Source organism: Helianthus annuus, chromosome 17 (assembly GCF_002127325.2).
Source record: "Helianthus annuus cultivar XRQ/B chromosome 17, HanXRQr2.0-SUNRISE, whole genome shotgun sequence".
Lineage (NCBI taxonomy): Eukaryota > Viridiplantae > Streptophyta > Magnoliopsida > Asterales > Asteraceae > Helianthus > Helianthus annuus.
In genome coordinates this window covers 22,058,897-22,079,369 of record NC_035449.2, presented here as the reverse complement: position 1 = coordinate 22,079,369, position 20,473 = coordinate 22,058,897, and the positions used below count along the sequence as shown (strand labels likewise).

At 38.9% G+C, this 20,473-nt stretch overlaps 1 long non-coding RNA gene across 1 annotated transcript; it reads left to right on the top strand.

The window, feature by feature from the left end:
* The first annotated feature begins 3,714 nt into the window (after positions 1-3,714).
* On the top strand, positions 3,715-5,705 carry LOC118489140. Its single transcript, XR_004886342.1, has 3 exons — positions 3,715-3,871; positions 4,383-4,449; positions 5,405-5,705. It is a non-coding gene; the product is annotated as an uncharacterized LOC118489140 (long non-coding RNA).
* The last annotated feature ends 14,768 nt before the right edge of the window (positions 5,706-20,473 follow it).

Below are 20,473 nucleotides of genomic sequence, written 5' to 3'. Positions count from 1 at the left end.
AGCCGGGTCACAAGAAATCCGAGTGTCCGGAATTGTCCGGAAAGAAGGAAGACAAGGGTGCGCACACTGAAGCACCAAAAGCAAAAGCTAGATCTTTCCAGCTAACGGCAGTGGAGGCAAAAACGGAACCCGATGTGGTCTCAGGTATATTTGCCATAAATTCAATTCCTGCTCATGTGATATTTGACACGGGTGCGAATAAGTCCTTTATTTCACATGGACTTATTCGACATCCTTCCTTTGTACTAACAAAATTACCTATGCCTTTAGAGGTAGAAATAGGTGACAACAAAAGTTTCCTTGTATGTGATATATGTCGAGATTGTAAGATAAGCATAGATGATGAGGAATACCCGATAGATTTAATTCCTATGTCCATGGGAGAGTTCCAAGTAGTGGTCGGAATGGATTGGCTATCCCGACATAATGCGAAAGTCATGTGTTTTCGCAAGGAGATAAAACTAAAATCTCCAAGTGGGAAATCGATTATCATACGTGGTGAGAAGGAAGGAAAACCGGTTATGTGCTCGATGATAAAAGCTTACAAGCTCATGAAGCACGGATGTAGAGCATTCATGATATACGCGAATGAACCAAACAAAGGATCGTTAAGGATTGAAGACGTGCCGGTAGTGCGCAAATACGCCGATGTGTTCCCGGAAGACCTACCGGGAGTACCGCCGGAACGGGAGATAGAGTTCGGGATCGAATTGATTCCGGGCGCGAAACCCGTGGCCAAGGCACCGTATCGGCTCGCACCCTCCGAATTGCAAGAGTTAATGTCTCAAATTCAAGATCTCCTCGACAAAGGCTTTATTCGCCCGAGTGTGTCACCGTGGGGCGCGCCGGTGTTGTTCGTTAAGAAAAAGGATGGGAGTATGCGTATGTGCATCGATTACCGCGAGTTGAACAAACTCACGGTGAAAAATCGATATCCACTTCCAAGGATTGACGATTTATTCGATCAATTACAAGGTGCTAAATGGTTCTCCAAAATCGACCTTAGATCGGGGTACCACCAGTTGAGAGTCAAGGAGGAAGATATACCGAAGACGGCATTCCGTACACGATACGGACATTACGAATTCCTGGTGATGTCCTTTGGGTTAACAAATGCGCCCGCGGCCTTCATGGACCTCATGAACCGGGTCTGCAAGTCCATGTTAGATAAGTCGGTAATAGTTTTTATTGACGACATTTTAATATACTCAAAGGACGAAGCGGAACACGCAAGACATTTGTACGAAGTCTTGGAGACGCTCAGAAGGGAAAAGTTGTATGCAAAATTTTCAAAATGCGCCTTCTGGTTGCGAGAGGTGCAATTTCTTGGGCACGTCATCAACGCAAACGGGGTATTAGTAGACCCGTCGAAAATAGAAGCTGTGGCGAAATGGAATCCACCGAGAAATCCTTCGGAAATCAGAAGCTTTTTGGGGCTTGCGGGTTATTATCGGAGGTTCATACAAGACTTCTCCAAAATTGCCATGCCACTGACCAAACTAACCCGCAAGGAGGAGAAATTTATTTGGGGTGAGGACCAAAAAAAGGCGTTTCAAACGCTTAAGGAAAAATTGACACAAGCACCGGTATTGTCATTACCGGATGGAACGGATGATATGATAGTTTACTCGGATGCCTCGCATTCGGGGCTTGGTTGCGTTCTGATGTAACGAGGCAAGGTTATAGCCTATGCCTCAAGGCAGCTGAAAACTCACGAAAAGAGATATCCTACTCATGACCTCGAGCTAGCGGCGGTGGTGTTCGCCTTGAAAATATGGAGGCATTATCTGTACGGGGTAAGGTTCACTATTTTTACCGACCACAAAAGCCTAAAGTATTTCTTCGATCAGAAGGAATTAAATATGAGGCAAAGGCGGTGGTTGGAGACGGTAAAAGATTTTGATTGTGATATACATTACCATCCCGGGAAGGCTAATGTAGTAGCGGATGCGTTAAGCCGAAAGACAGATTATGCGCCTATTCGAGTCCGATCGATGCAACTAATTGTGACATCGGGATTGCTCGACCAAATTCGAAAATCTCAAGGTGAAGCAATGAAAGAAGAGAATGTGAAAAAGGAAAGAATAGTAGGGCAGTTAAAAGACTTGGAGGACGGCAACCAAGGATTAAAAACTCGATTTGGGAGAATTTGGGTTCCCAATACATGTGGAGCCAAAGCACTTTTACTTGACGAAGCCCATAAATCTCGTTATTCGATACATCCGGGGGCGACCAAGATGTATAATGATTTAAAACAAAATTATTGGTGGCCCGGAATGAAAAGGGATATCGTGAAGTACGTGGAGAAGTGTTTGACTTGTTTACAAGTCAAAGCAGAGCATCAAAAACCATACGGTAAGCTGCAACCATTAGACATTCCAGTTTGGAAGTGGGAACAAATTACGATGGACCTACTGACTAAACTTCCAAAAACCAGCCGTGGTTTTGACGCCATATGGGTAGTTGTGGATCGATTGACAAAAAGTGCACATTTCATTCCGATTCGGGAGACTTATACATCAGAAAAGATGTCCGAAGTGTACACCAATGAGATTGTGACGCGTCACGGAGTACCGATATCCATAGTGTCTGACAGAGATACTCGGTTTACGTCTGATTTTTGGCGTGGTTTCCAAGAGCAAATGGGAACCAAACTGTTCATTAGCACTGCTTACCATCCCCAAACGGATGGGCAGAGTGAGAGAACAATCCAAACGTTAGAAGATATGTTGCGCGCTTGCATTATCGACTTTGGGGGCAGTTGGGATGTCCATTTACCCTTAGTCGAATTTTCATATAACAACAGTTATCACGCGAGTATCAAAATGGCTCCATATGAGATGTTATATGGTAGAAAGTGCCGAACCCCGGTTTGTTGGGGAGAAGTTGGTCCACGGGGGTTAGCTCAGACTGATATAATCCGAGCTACAAATTGTAAGATCGACTTGATCCGCACACACTTAAAAGCAGCTCAGGATCGACAAAAATCCTATGCGGATAAACGAACGAGGCCAATAGAATTTCAGGTGGGTGATAAGGTAATGTTGAAAGTATCGCCGTGGAAGGGGATAATTCGATTTAGAAAAAGAGGAAAATTGAGTCCAAGATTTATCGGGCCATTCGAAATCGTAGAACGGGTTGGAAAGGTAGCATACCGTCTCGAGCTACCTGAAGAGTTGAGTGGGGTACACAGTACATTCCACGTGTCACATCTTCGTAAATGTTTAGCGGACGAAACTGCTCGTGTCCACTACAACGATATCGAGGTGGATAACAGCCTTAACTACGCGGTAAGGCCAATTGCAATCCTAGATCGTAAAGTGAAAAGTTTGAGAAACAAAAGGATCAACCAAGTGAAGGTTAAATGGGAACACCGTAAGGGTGCGGATACTACGTGGGAGTCCGAAGAAGAAATGCAACGGCTCTACCCTACGCTATTCGGTACGTAATTCGGTTTCGGGGACGAAACCCTCTTTAAGGGGGGTGGACTTGTAACATCCCGAAATTTTAAAACTATATACTAGAATTATAAAATACATAATAAACAAGAATAAACTAACTAGGATAAATAACCTAGTTAGTTAAGAATCTTGTAGTAACACTTGAATGAGTTAAAAGGGGGCCAAGAATATAAACTAGATGAGAATGGAGGGACTAAAGATGTTAAAATAAAAACTCTAATTACTAAAATAGTAAAAATCAACCAAACACCCCATTTCAAGAGGTGTCTGGTCGATCATCAAGCAGGGGCGACAGGGGGTTCTTCACCCAAACCCTAGTTTGCAAGAAAACCACAAATTGGAGCCTCAAATCACTTAGAAATCGAAATTCAAGCACTAAATCGTGATCACCTTGTCAAAAGGATCCTAAGGTATGTTGAATTAGGTCAATTTCGTTCGATTCAAAGTTCATGTATGTGATCAAAATCGGATGTAGAGCTTGATTATGTGTAGTAAACATGAAATTGGAAGTAAAGTAAGGTCTAGGGACAAACCCTAGATGATTTCTTGTTAAAAATCTTGCATGTTAGTTGTAGGAATCAAAATCACTATAGTGGGTGATTAGTAAGTTAGTAGAACTTGATAAACACTAGGATTAAGACTCTTATTCTAGTGAAAACGGAAATTTTGAGATAATCTCTGAAATTGTTGATGTTAAAATATGTGTATATTGCCTAATTGAAGTTGATTTGAGTGATAAATTCAAGTTATGAACTTGGTTTAGATCATGTAAAAATCTGACCCACAAGGTGTTTGATAAAACGCCTAAGTGAGGATTAAAATGTTAAAGATTGCTAAAAACGCAAATTTAAATATGTAATGAATAAATGCGTAAAAGCTTGTGAAAAAGAGTTCTAATCTTTTATGAATTGGACTCTTTAGGCAAGGAATCCGGAACGTCAAGTGGACACGCCGGAGGTGATACCCGCGGAAAAGGTGCGCTTTGAAGGTACGCGACTTTAGTCTCGTTGAATTAAGTTTAATTACTTTGGTTTGAAATGTATTTGATGTCGTAGTGTAAAGGGTGCGTTTAATGTGTCGATAAGTGCCGAAGTGCACTCGACTATCAAACGGGTCAAAACAAGAACTCGGTATTTAGTTGGGTTAGTCATTGAAGTGATGGTTTTCACTAAATGGCAAAACGGGTTAAAATGATGGTTTTAAAGGAGTCACGAGAGTTGCGACTTGAAAGTCATACATCTTGTTAAATGAAAAATTTTGCCATACTAATGATTTGGTAATGGCGAATCTAAGTATAAGAACCCGGGATATGGGTCGAACAATAATGTTAAAGGAAAAAGGATTGTTTGAAACGGAATGCTTGAATTCCGAATAACCAAGTAATAGCCATAGAGGAAATTTCCAAGCCATGGAATTGGCGTGAAAACACCAAGAATGTGAGCCCGGGTAATTGGGTAAATATGTTAAAACGGGTTTAAAGATGAAAGGAGGTGCTATGCACACACACTAGTGGGTCGAATAATGGTAATAAGGAAATTCGTGAACCAATTAGTGGTATCACGGTTTCCGCAATATAAAATTTACATGGTTAAGTCCGAAATCTTATTTCGGACTCATAGCAATAAGAATTGGTTGAATCGGATCACGGAGTAAAGAGTTATGAGCTTCCAAAGTTGAAAAATAGCTAAATGGTGAATGTGCAGAACTCACCGTAAATTACGGTTCCACCGTAATTTACGGTGGACAACAATATGTTACGGTGTTTTGCTACTGTCTTACGGCAGAACCATGACATTCCCAGGTTCACCGTAATTTACGGTGATACCGTAAATTACGGTGGAACCCAGCAAAAATTTATATTTGGTAGCCACTTGTGTTATTAAAACTTGTTTATACATTATATATTAAAGTCAAAACTAACGGTTTTTAGTGTTTGACTCTAGGTATGGATGAATCTCTCCCGGATGATGATCAAGCATTTTGTCAAGAACCGAACACGCAATTTGAAGCTTCCGCACTGAATATGATCTTGTCTAAACTTTAAACACGTCATATAAATTTTGTTAATGGTGTTTTGAATCCTTTAAACTAGTTATTAGTTGACTAGTAAGGGTTGTCTTTAAATGAATTATGCACTATCTAGAACATGTTTGAAAAAAATTTGTTAGTATGTATGGTTTAAAACACCAATGTTTTTGTAAACTCTGATTTTTTTATAAAGTTTCATGAAATATTTAGCTTAAATTATGTTAAATTATTAAGGGTGTTACAGTCGAATAATTCTCTTCATGATTCTTAAGTTGTCTCTAAATTTTAAGGACAAAAATTATGGCTCCTAATTCTAAATCATGAGTCGAATAATTCTCTTCATGATTCTTAAGTTGTCTAGAGGCATAGGCTATAACCTTTTGACGTTGTATCAACACACATCCATAACCTAACTTAGAAGCGTCACAATAGACTACAAAGTCTTCAGTTCCATCTGGTAACGCTAGTATGGGTGCGTTGGTTAATCTTTGCTTACGGATTCTATAGGCTTCTTCCTGTTTTGGTCCCCATTCGAACTTAACAGATTTACAGGTCAGTTTTGTTAAGGGAATGGCTATTCTAGAAAAATTTCGGATAAACCGTCTATAATAACATGCCAGTCCTAGAAAGCTTCTAACCTCCATTGGTGATTCAGGGACTTTCCATTTGGTAATCGCCTCGATCTTTGTGGGATCCACATGAATTCCTTCATGATTAACTAAATGTCCAAGAAATTGCACTTCTTCTAACCAAAATTCACATTTTGAAAACTTAGCATAAAGCTTTTTTTTTCTCAGCAAATTTAGAAGTGCATGCAGATGCGCTGCATGTTCCTCTTTACTCTTAGAGTAAATGAGAATATCATCTATAAAGACAATTATGAATTTATCCAAATATGGCTTACATATTCGGTTATCATGTCCATAAATGCGGCTGGGGCATTGATTAAACCAAATGGCATGACGGTAAATTCATAATGGCCATACCTTGTCCTAAAAGCGGTCTTAGGAATGTCCTCTTCCTGTACCTTCAATTGATGATACCCTGAACGTAAATCGATCTTTGAAAAGAATCGAGCTCCTTGCAGTTGATTGAACAGATCATCAATTCTCGATAATGGGTACCGATTTTTAATCGTGACCTTGTTCAACTCTTGGTAATCAATGCACATACGCATTGACCCGTCTTTATTCTTAACGGATAAAATTGGTGCTCCCCATGGTGATGAACAAGGTTGTATGAATCCTTTTTCCAAAAGTTCATCCAATTGTTTCTTCAACTCTTGCATTTCCGCTGGTGCCAAACAGTAGGGTGCCTTGGCAATGGGTGCTGTCCCTGGTAGCAGATGAATTCTGAATTCGACTTCCCTGTCCGGTGGTAGTCCTGGTAGCTCCTCTGGAAACACATCTGAGAATTGAGATACTACGGGAATATCTTTCAATTCTCTTCCTTTAGTGTTAATGATTATGGAAATCATATACACTAGTGATCCTTTTCTTACATAGCTGGCTGTTTTCATCACAGAGATGAATTTCGTGGATCTAGATGGTTTGTCTCCTTTAATTGTGATCTTTTCACCCTTTGGTGAATTTACTTGTATTGACTTTTGATCACATAGAATACTGGCTTTATTGGCTACTAACCAATCTACTCTTAATACAATATCAAATCCAGCCAGATTCATTGGGTAAAGGTTAGCAGTAAACTTATGGTTTAAAATGTCTATTCTTGCTCCCTGCAAGATTTCAGTGATCTTAATGGATTCTCCATTTGCTGTCTCTGCTAGACATTCTTGTTGAAGTTTAGTTAATGGTTGATTGAGAAGTTTGCAAAATGAAGTATTAATAAAACTTTGGTTCGCACCAGAGTCAGATAATACTTTAGCAAAAACATCATTAACTAAAAACGTACCGACAATCACGTCCGGAATCATCTTTGCTTCTTCGGTTGTCAGAACAAATGCTCTAGCATTCTTAGTAGTCTTGTTGTTCATGGCTAGAGCTAGTTTCGGACAGTTCGGCTTAATATGCCATTTTTCTCCATAATTGAAGCATACTCCATTACTGGGTTTCTTTCTGCAGTCTTCTTCCTTATGTCCTGGTATCTTGCAGAAATTGCAGTATGTGGAGCATCTTCCTGAATGCTTCCTCTTGCAGGCCTTACAATAAGGTGCAGAAGTAGAACCTACGTTTTTCCCACGGTTGGAATTACCGTAGCAAAATTCTTGGGTAAGCCTTTGAGCTAGGTTCTTCCTTTGGTTCTCTTCTTGTGTACGCACAAGTTCATCAGTCAAGGTATTTGCTAGTTGTACAGATTCTTCTATGGTTTGTGGTCTAGCTTCCTTGACTATGTGTCTAATCTCACTGATTAATCCCCAGATGTAACGGGAGATTACTACCGGTTCTGGTGAAGCTAGGGTTGGCACTATTCTAGCATATTCGAAGAATACGGTAGTGTAACCCTTATAGTCTACTCCAGTCATTCTATGGTTTAGGAACTTATTAGTTATCTGTTCTTTTTCATTGGAAGGATAGAATTTCCTTTTAACCATATTCTTAAACTCAGTCCATTCCATATTATAGGCTCTGTCACTTCCCCTAGACTGGAGAATAGTGTTCCACCATTCTAGAGCTGCGTTCTTAGAAAGATTAGAGGCAGACATGATTTTGTCTTCCGCTGAACACTTGCTTATTTTTAAGAGTGCCTCAGTCTTTTCTATCCAGCGTAGAGCTGTAATGGCTCCTTCATTGCCGAGAATTCTATTGGTTTACAAGACCAAAATTCTTTGTAAGAACAACCATAAGATATGGTTCTTCTTCTTTTTGGAATAGGCAATTGAAGTAATGGTCCATTGTTTACGCTGTGACTGGGTTCAGTAGGTGGTCGTTTACTTCCACTATTACTTTTATTATTTTCCGCTTCCTTAACTGTTTTGATAATATATGGCATAGCGTCTATAATCCCTTGTGCCACTATGTGTTGGATGGTACTCTTATCTAATTGGTTGCCGTTATTATCGTTATTCGGGTTTTCTTGATTCACTTCGTTGTCCATCTGGATTATAAACATTTACCAAGTATTAATATCACAAAACAATATTTAATGCGAACAATCACACAACAAACACCTTGATCAAAACCGTCGTGCTTTGCGACATTTACTCTATTTTATATATATCTTATATCTATTACAAACGGTAACTGGAATTTAAAATACAATACTAGTATGCATCAATAGGTATTGGATTTAAGTTGATTTTTTTTCAAACTACTAGCTTATATATATATATATATATATATATATATATATATATATATATATTGTAACACCCCTAAAATATAAACCCTTATATTATAAAGTTCAAAGAATTTAGAAACAAGAATTTACCAACTAGGAATTTAACCTAGTTAAATTCAAGTCTTGAACTAATACATATTATGGTTAAAACACATTAACTTAAGAACAAAACAAGGTTGGGGGACTAAACTTGTCAAATTTGAAAAGCTAGTTACTAATAGTAACAAAAACCAAACCAAACACACCAAATTTGGTGTGTCTGGTCGATCAAGAGAGGAAGGGCGACAGGGGTTCTCCAAAACCCTAAGCTTCACACCAAATCCCTTCAATTGAAGCCCCAAATCTGTTCCAAATCGAGTTTTAATCACATATTAGTGAACTCCTCATTGTAAGGATCAAAAGGTATGTGAAATTTAGTAATTTTGTTGCATCACAAATTCTAGGTTAAATGTGAAACATGAAAAATTCAGCTTAATCACTGATGCATGGGTGAAATTAGAAGGGTTATGAGGATTAGGAACAAGCCCTAGATGATTTCATGACATGACCTTGTATAGGACTTGTAGGATTTCACAATCACCATTGTAGGTGATTAGTGAACTTCAAGAAACTTGTTAAATGCTGAAATTATAACTCTTGTTCTAGCATAATCTGAAATTAGGAAATAAGTTCTGAAAAGATGATGTCAAGATGCATGCAAAAATTACTATTATAGTGAAATTAGATGTTGAATCGCAAGTCATGAACTTGTTTATGAATGTAGAAAAATCTGACCCACTAGGTGTTTGTTGAAATGCCTAAGTGAGGACTTAAATGTGAAATTTGGATAAAAATGCAGATTTGATGATGGTCCATAATGATGTGATTGTGGTCATAAAAAGAGTTCTAAACATGTTGTAAAAACTGAATTTTCTAGGCAAAGAGTCTGGTTCATCTAGCGGACAAGCCGGAGGGAATTCACGAGGAAAAGGCGCGCTCTAAAGGTACGAAATTTATTGTTTCGTTACATTATATCTAATTGTTAGTTTTATGTAGTCAATTCTGAAACATGATAACCAAGATTTGCCAATATGTCACGAATATGACTAGTGTCTTAAACAAGTGAAATGGGTCAAAACAAGTGACAAACAAGGATACTTGCATGCCCTGAATGGTGCTTAATTCAGCACCCAAACGGGTCAAAACAAGTCTTGTAATAAACATGAAGCTAGACACCATCACTTAATGCATGGTTATAATCATTGCGTAAGTTGTAAATTTGACAAGCTATGTTAGTTGTGAAGTTTAAACTCCTAGTATAGGAGTTATGATCTTGATTTGGTAAATATGACTAGTAATATAGATGACAAACACGAAATCTTGGATTTAATCATATAGATTAATACGTGAGCGATCCCTTATGGGAAAGCAAAACGTGATAACGAGTAATAGTCCCAAACATGGGTAATTAGCCTTGGGTGGGTGATAAATCTGTTCAAGGTCATTTCTCTGCAAAACGGAACTTGAATGCTCAAGCTCATAAAGCAAGAAAACAAATGCAGGGCCCACCGTAAATTACGGTGACACCATAATTTACGGTGGCCAACAAAATGCTACGGTGGGGATCTACTGATTTACGGTAGGTTCCAAAATGCCCAGAAGCCACCGTAATTTACGGTGACACCGTAAATTACGGTGGAGCCCAGCTTGATGAAATTTTTATTCCATTTTCTTGAATAAGTTTTCGGACCTAATCCGAATACGTGAATTCCCATCAATAATAACACTAATGCTTGTTTAAAACATTTAGTTTTCAGGTACTCAAGAAAAAGGATGGTGATCAAGCAAACGAGTCGAACCGAACACACATTTTTAGAACGCTTCCGCATCCGATCTTTTGTTCTAGAAACTATGTAAACTAATGGTAGTTACCGTCTTGAATATGGTTTTGTAACAAAAATACATGTATGATGTGTCTCGACATGGTTAAAAACGTTAAAAGTTTTTGTAAAGTCTAAATATTAGGTATCAAATGCATGTCTTTATGTCCTGATTCTAGTATTATATAGAGGGTGTTACAAGTTGGTAATCAGAGCCCAAGGTTGCCAATAAGTGTTCGGTTCAAGCTTGATCCAGCATCCGGTAAGAGTTAATCGTTTAAGTAGAAATTAGAGAATATAGAAATAAATCATGAACAAATATGCATGAAAAGAGAGTGTAAACACACTCAAACACAAGAAAAACATGAAACAAGAACAATAGAATCAAGAGTGTGTAAACACACTCAAACACAAGAAAAGCATGAAACAAGAATGATTGAGTCAAGTCACGAACTTGATTAAATCAAAACAAGTAAAACATGTGTTACAAATGAAATGTTTAACAATGTGTGTAAACATTTCAGTATCAAAGATGACGGATGGAGATGATGATACGGTGCCAAGAGTCACCGAACAAATGAGGATAGTGATTGCCGAAGAGGTTGGAAAGGCGATCGAAAACAGTTTGTCAACCTTCATTGATAAAATTCAAAACACTGTTTTATCAATGGTAGAAGAGAGAATCAAGAATCTAGAGGATAATTCGAAACTAGCAAAGGAAAAATCTGGAGGACGAAAGCCTTGTTCATACAAGGAATTCATGGCTTGTAAACCACCCATATTTAATGGGGAGGTTGATCCAATTGTGTGCCAACGATGGATTGGTGATATCGAAGGAGTGTTCGAAAGAACTCATTGTGATGAAAACGATTACGTGGCTTATGGCACGGGTCAATTAAGAGGCCAAGCAAAAGACTGGTGGGATAACAAGAAGAAGGAGATCGGAAGTGAAGCGACTAAGACCATGACATGGGAGGAGTTTAAGACGCCGTTTCTTAAACACCATAGTCCCAAAGCGGTCATAAACAAGATCAAGGAAGAGTTCATGCAACTCAGACACAAGGGTGAATCCATAGACAAGATCACGGGGATGTTTATGGACAAAATGAAGTTCTGTGACGATCTGATAACGAACGAAGAGCAAAAGGTTTATTACTACCATAACATGCTAAGCGCAGAATATAGGGAGTTCATAACCCCTTCAAAGTACGAGACCCTTACCGAGATTGTCAATGCCGCTCGGGAAAGGGAGATCGAGCTGAAAAAGAGTATAGAGCGGGGTGAACGAGGGGCACAAGACGTAAATCCAAGCCCTACCAAGAAAGCAAGAACGAATGAAACAACGAAGAAATCAGATGCAAAGGGCGGTACACCAAGTTGCAAAATCTGTGGCAAGAATCATAAGGGCGAATGTCGCTTCAAAGATAAGCCTTGTCCCATATGTCGAAAAACGGGACATATGGCTATATCATGCCCGGAGAAAGTGACCGTTTGTTACAACTGTTACCGAACGGGTCACAAAAGATCGGAATGCCCGGAATTGGTTGGAAAGAAAGAAGGGCAAGACTCGAAGGGTGAAGCCTCGAAAGCCAAAGCAAGATCTTTCCAACTGACCGCTGCTGAAGCAAAGGTCGAACCTGACGTGGTCTCAGGTATATTTATTGTAAACTCAATTCCCGCACGTGTGTTATTTGATATTGGTGCGAATAAATCCTTTGTTTCATATGGTTTATTCAGCACCCTTCATTTGTTCTAACAAAATTACCTATGCCCTTAGAAGTAGAGGTAGGTAGTAACAAAAGCTTTATTGTTTGTGATGTATGAGAAAACTGTACAATGAACATTGATGACGAGGAATACGCAATAGACTTGATCCCGATGTCGATGGGAGAATTTCAAGTGGTAGTGGGAATGGATTGGCTATCCCGTTACCACGCGAAAGTGGTTTGTTTCCGAAAGGAAATAAAACTAACGTCTCCTAGCGGAAAACAAGTTACGATATATGGAGAAAAGGGAGGTAACCCAGTGATATGCACAATGCTAGAAGCTCATAAACTCATGAAACATGGATGCAAGGCCTTTATGGTATACGCAAGCGAAACGGAAAAAGAGCTCCTCAAAATTGGGGATGTACCGGTCGTGCGGGATTATGAAGACGTGTTCCCGGAACAACTACCGGGGATACCGCCGGAACGGGAGGTAGAGTTCGGAATCGAGTTGATTCCGGGCCCGAAACCCGTGGCCAAGGCGCCATACCAACTTGCACCGTCGGAGTTACAAGAATTGATGTCTCAAATTCAGGAATTTCTTGACAAGGAGTTTATCCGACCGAGTGTGTCCCCGTGGGGCGCACCAGTCTTATTCGTGAAAAAGAAGGATGGCAGTATGTGCATGTGTATCGATTACCGGGAGTTAAACAAACTCACGGTGAAGAATCGATACCCACTTCCAAGAATTGATGATTTATTTGACCAACTACAAGGAGCAAGTTGGTTCTCCAAAATCGATCTCCGATCTGGTTATCACCAATTGAAAGTCAAGGAGGAGGACGTACCAAAGACGGCTTTTCGTATGAGGTACGGGCATTATGAATTCCTTGTAATGCCCTTCGGATTGACCAATGCACCCGCGGCTTTCATGGACCTCATGAACCGGGTTTGCAAACCCATGCTAGATAAGTCGGTAATTGTATTTATCGACGAAATTTTGGTATATTCAAAGAGTGAAGCCGAGCACGTGTGTCACTTGCGGGAAATATTAGACACACTCAGACGAGAGAAGCTGTATGCAAAATTCACGAAGTGTGCTTTCTGGTTACGGGAGGTACAGTTTCTTGGGCATCTCATTAGTGCTGATGGAGTAATAGTAGATCCGTCAAAGATAGGAGTTGTGTCGAAATGGAGCCCTCCAAGAAATCTCTCGGAAATCCGAAGCTTTTTAGGGCTTGCAGGATATTATCGGAGATTCATACAGGATTTCTCCAAAATTGCCTTGCCATTGACCAAATTAACTCGTAAGGAGGAAAAGTTCGTGTGGGGCGTTAAGCAAGAGGAAGCTTTCCAAACACTCAAGGAAAAGTTGACCCACGCTCCGGTACTGACATTACCGGAAGGGACTGATGACATGGTGGTTTACTCGGACGCTTCTCAATTGGGGCTCGGGTGTGTGTTAATGCAACGAGGCAAGGTCATCGCCTATGCCTCGAGGCAATTGAAGATTCATGAAAATAAATATCCGGTTCACGACTTAGAATTAGCGGCGGTGGTGTTTGCCTTAAAGATATGGAGACATTACTTGTACGGAGTAAAGTTTACAATCTTTACCGACCATAAAAGTTTGAAATATTTCTTCGACCAGAAGGAATTAAACATGCGGCAAAGACGGTGGTTGGAAACCGTCAAAGACTTCGATTGCGAAATACATTACCACCCCGGTAAGGCCAATGTAGTGGCCGATGCGTTGAGTCGCAAAACAGATTATACCTCGATACGGGTACGATCAATGCAACTGGTTGTGACTTCAAGTTTACTAGAACGAATTCGAGAAGCACAGGATGAAGCTGTAAAGGTGGAAAACTGGAAAAAGGAAAGAATTATCGGCCAAGTTAAAGACCTAGAGATAGGCAGTCACGGCCTAAAAACTCGTTTTAGTAGAATCTGGGTCCCTAACACATGTGGGGTTAAGAAGCTTCTACTTGATGAAGCTCATAAATCCCGTTATTCCATTCACCCGGGAGCGACCAAGATGTATCATGACTTGAAGCAAAACTATTGGTGGCCCGGAATGAAGCGGGACACTGTGAAATACGTGGAAAAGTGTTTGACGTGCCTACAAGTCAAGGCGGAACACCAAAAGCCATATGGTAAACTTCAACCGTTAGAAATCCCGGTTTGGAAATGGGAGCAAATTACGATGGACCTATTGACCAAACTGCCTAAAACAAGTCGTGGTTTTGATGCTATTTGGGTAGTCGTGGATAGGTTAACTAAAAGCGCTCACTTTATTCCGATTCGTGAGACTTATACATCTGAGAAAATGTCGGAGGTTTACACCAATGAAATCATAGCAAGGCATGGGGTACCGATATCCATTGTGTCAGACAGAGATACTCGGTTTACTTCAAAATTCTGGCGTGAATTCCAAGAAAAGATGGGAACTAAATTGTTCCTTAGCACTGCTTACCATCCACAAACGGATGGGCAGAGCGAAAGAACAATACAAACGTTGGGAGATATGCTGCGGGCTTGCATTATTGACTTTGGAGGTAGTTGGGATGTCCATTTACCCTTGGTCGAATTTGCATATAACAATAGCTATCACGCGAGTATCAAAATCGCCCCGTATGAGCTATTATATGGCAGAAAATGTCGGACCCCGGTATGTTGGGGAGAAGTGGGTCCGCGGGGGCTAGCACCTGCCGATGTAATCCGAACTACAAATGCGAAAATCGACATAGTTCGGGCACACTTGAAAGCGGCTCAAGACCGGCAAAAGGCATATGCGGATAAAAGGAATAGGCCAATTGAATTTCAGGTTGGCGACATGGTTATGCTAAAAGTTTCCCCATGGAAGGGCATTATTAGATTCAGAAAAAGGGGAAAACTAAGCCCAAGATTTATTGGGCCATTTAGAATCATTGAACGGGTTGGTAAAGTAGCTTATCGACTTGAATTACCCGAAGAGTTGAGTGGGATTCATAACACATTCCACGTGTCACATCTCCGAAAATGTTTGGCCGACGAAACCGCTTATATCCACTACGATGATATCGAGGTAGATAATAGCCTCAACTATGCAGTAAAACCGATTGCGATTTTAGATCGTAAAGAGAAAAGCTTGAGGAACAAAGTGATAAATCAAGTCAAGGTCAAATGGGACCACAGAAAAGGGTCAGACACGACATGGGAGTCCGAGGAGGAGATGCGACGTCTACACCCTACATTATTTGGTACGTAATTCGGTTTCGGGGACGAAACCCTTTTTAAGGGGGGTGGACTTGTAACACCCCTAAAATATAAACCCTTATATTATAAAGTTCAAAGAATTTAGAAACAAGAATTTACCAACTAGGAATTTAACCTAGTTAAATTCAAGTCTTGAACTAATACATATTATGGTTAAAACACATTAACTTAAGAACAAAACAAGGTTGGGGGACTAAACTTGTCAAATTTGAAAAGCTAGTTACTAATAGTAACAAAAACCAAACCAAACACACCAAATTTGGTGTGTCTGGTCGATCAAGAGAGGAAGGGCGACAGGGGTTCTCCAAAACCCTAGGCTTCACACCAAATCCCTTCAATTAAAGCCCCAAATCTGTTCCAAATCGAGTTTTAATCACATATTAGTGAACTCCTCGTTGTAAGGATCAAAAGGTATGTGAAATTTAGTAATTTTGTTGCATCACAAATTCTAGGTTAAATGTGAAACATGAAAAATTCAGCTTAATCACTGATGCATGGGTGAAATTAGAAGGGTTATGAGGATTAGGAACAAGCCCTAGATGATTTCATGACATGACCTTGTATAGGACTTGTAGGATTTCACAATCACCATTGTAGGTGATTAGTGAACTTCAAGAAACTTGTTAAATGCTGAAATTATAACTCTTGTTCTAGCATAATCTGAAATTAGGAAATAAGTTCTGAAAAGATGATGTCAAGATGCATGCAAAAATTACTATTATAGTGAAATTAGATGTTGAATCGCAAGTCATGAACTTGTTTATGAATGTAGAAAAATCTGACCCACTAGGTGTTTGTTGAAATGCCTAAGTGAGGACTTAAATGTGAAATTTGGATAAAAACGCAGATTTGATGATGGTCCATAATGATGTGATTGTGGTCATAAAAAGAGTTCTAAACATGTTGTAAAAACTGAATTTTCTAGGCAAAGAGTCCGGTTCATCTAGCGGACAAGCCGGAGGGAATTCACGAGGAAAAGGCGCGCTCTAAAGGTACGAAATTTATTGTTTCGTTACATTATATCTAATTGTTAGTTTTATGTAGTCAATTCTGAAACATGATAACCAAGATTTGCCAATATGTCACGAATATGACTAGTGTCTTAAACAAGTGAAATGGGTCAAAACAAGTGACAAACAATGATACTTGCATGCCCTGAATGGTGCTTAATTCAGCACCCAAACGGGTCAAAACAAGTCTTGTAATAAACATGAAGCTAGACACCATCACTTAATGCATGGTTATAATCATTGCGTAAGTTGTAAATTTGACAAGCTATGTTAGTTGTGAAGTTTAAACTCCTAGTATAGGAGTTATGATCTTGATTTGGTAAATATGACTAGTAATATAGATGACAAACACGAAATCTTGGATTTAATCATATAGATTAATACGTGAGCGATCCCTTATGGGAAAGCAAAACGTGATAACGAGTAATAGTCCCAAACATGGGTAATTAGCCTTGGGTGGGTGATAAATCTGTTCAAGGTCATTTCTCTGCAAAACGGAACTTGAATGCTCAAGCTCATAAAGCAAGAAAACAAATGCAGGGCCCACCGTAAATTACGGTGACACCGTAATTTACGGTGGCCAACAAAATGCTATGGTGGGGATCTACTGATTTACGGTAGGTTCCAAAATGCCCAGAAGCCACCGTAATTTACGGTGACACCGTAAATTACGGTGGAGCCCAGCTTGATGAAATTTTTATTCCATTTTCTTGAATAAGTTTTCGGACCTAATCCGAATACGTGAATTCCCATCAATAATAACACTAATGCTTGTTTAAAACATTTAGTTTTCAGGTACTCAAGAAAAAGGATGGTGATCAAGCAAACGAGTCGAACCGAACACACATTTTTAGAACGCTTCCGCATCCGATCTTTTGTTCTAGAAACTATGTAAACTAATGGTAGTTACCGTCTTGAATATGGTTTTGTAACAAAAATACATGTATGATGTGTCTCGACATGGTTAAAAACGTTAAAAGTTTTTGTAAAGTCTAAATATTAGGTATCAAATGCATGTCTTTATGTCCTGATTCTAGTATTATATAGAGGGTGTTACATATATATTTACTGATAGGGGTTCATCCAATATTGCATATTACGCTCGTTGTATTTCCAAACGAGCCTCTCCCTTATCTGCCTTATCCTTTCACTTTCATCTAATAACTCCTCACTAAAAGTGTGGAGTTCCTGCACGTTCTCGGTGCTCATGGGTGGTGCTGGTGCTGGTATCGGGTCAGGGTACTGTGGCATCGGTTCTGTTGGGATTTTAACATGTTTATCAAAGTAATTTCATCCATATGAAATAAAAACGCAGCAAAAATAATATTTAAAACATGTTACTTTTAAGATATAAATATCATTTATATGCAAAATCCCAAAACCCGGATCCATATATGAACATGCATACTATCAAACACAACCATAGGATGTTTAGAATACTACCTTCTTGGAGTAATAAGAAATGAAATGGATGATGCTTCTTGAACGGTTGCCCTTAAGAGTAGAAGACCTCAAGCTTGTATACCCCAAGCTTCCAACAAACACCACGAGTTTAGCTAGGATTTGAACACTTGAATGAAACCTGAAAAACCCTTTGAACAACCCTTATGTTGGCCGAAAATTTGAGAGAGTTTTTACAAGTCTTGCACCTTGAAAAAAAAATATGTCTTCTAATCTTATTTTGTCATACAAAATAATATAAAAGATGAGAGAAGTCGCCACCTCCTTCAATAGCCAATCAAGAGAAGACTAACCATGCAAAATGCATGTTATTTGATTGGATCAAAAGTGTTGGAAGACATATGGGGGGGGCACCTTATTATTTAAAAAAAAACAATTCTTCCTTTTAAACAATATAAGTCTTACATATATATATATATATATATATATATATATATATATATATATATATATATATATTATAACTTTTAAAAAATATAACATCATATGTTATAAGACTTATACTATTTTTTATTATGTTATTTAACCCATTAAATAACAAAATAAAATATTCTCTCAAAATAAATTATCCATATAATTTAATGGTTTCTCAAGTGTAATTATTTAGAAAACCAATTTCAAAATATTGTAAGTGTTAATATTTATATGTTTGATCATATCATAAATAAATATTATAAGTGTTTGTCTAGCTTGTATTTGGGTATGACTCGACTTGGATCATAACGTACTAGCCACATCAATCTAATATGTGTCTTGGGCATACAGAATCCAACAATCTCCCACTTACACAAGATACATAGAAGATTGAAGCAAGTAGTAAAGACCACCTAACTATAGTTTACTACCCTTAATACGTATGACTATATTTCCCATTCAATAACATCATCCCCTTCAAGTCCATTACTTGAACATGATTATCATTTATCCTTTTGTTACGGATGTCATGTTAAATCCAGAGACATAGAGTGATCACTCTCTGTTGATTTTACTTTAGCAGGCCTTAGACATCATACTCTCAACAAATAAGAGGAACAAATCCCTTCTTGACTACATACTTCCCTCACAATCACCTTGTACCACACCTGCGTTTAGCCTTATGTATTGCCTTGCTACAGACAGCTAAGAACTAGGTCAAGGTATAATACTTGGTGAATATCAAGACCCAATATGTATCTCAAGTCAGAGGATACTATGATATTCGCCTTTACTCAAAATTTACTTATGATCAATCACAAATGATTCCATGCAGTAATATTTGAGAGCGAGTCAGTCCAATATTTGTATCCCACAAATATCTATGAACTTTGGCAGCAACACTTTGCTCTATATTCATATCTAATGAATATCCACCAATCCAAATTCATAATAGTCTTACATTCATATTTGTTCCCACAGTATGATCGACTACGGACATTTAGAATAATTAACTTATTCATGGATTTAAACATGCTAATATGAAACGTAACTCAAAATACCATAAAAGAGTTAAAATAACAATTGTTTCAATATCCAAATACAAAATAGATCAAATCCAATCACTAGAATATTGAAGTCCTAAGGCACATGTATGACCCTCATGTTTTGCCCTGTGAAGGAGCTTCGTGAGTGGATCCGCAATGTTTTGATCGGTGTGAACTTGGCGGATACATATCTTTCCTTTTTCAACTTCATCCCTTATGTAGTTGAATCTCCGATCGATATGTCTAGTCTTTTGGTGCACACGAGGTTCCTTGATTTGAGCAATCGCACCCTCGTTATCACAAAAGATCTCTAGGAGGTCTTAAATGGTAGGGACCATCCCTAGGTCGGCAATGAATTTCTTCAACCATGCAGCTTCTTGGGCTGCCAATGAAGCAGCGATATATTCTGATTTTGTAGTGGACAATGCTACCACGTCTTGTTTTGAGCTCTTCCAAGAGACTGCTCCACCATTTAAAATGAAGACATACCCCGATTGCGATCAAGAATCACTTCGATCGGTTTGGAAACTCGCGTCCGTGTAACCCTTTACAACAAGTTCCTCCTCGCCAGATCCATATATTAAAAACATATCCTTAGTCCTTCTAAGGTATTTTAATATGCACTTAACAGCCTTCCAATACTACTCGTCATGGTCAAGGCGCATGACACGTCCGGTCTAGTGCATATCATTGCATACATGATGGATCTTATAGCTGACGTATATGGGATTCCTTTCATTTTCTCTTGCTCATCCTTTGAGCTTGGACATTGAGATGTATCCAATATTGTCCCCTTTTGAGTAGGTACAAAACCTTTCTTAGAGTTCTCCATTTGGAACCTATTCAAGACTTTGTCAATGTATGCACTTTGGTTTAAACCTATCAAACGCCTTGATCTATCCCTATAGATCTTTATTCCCAAAATGTAGGCGA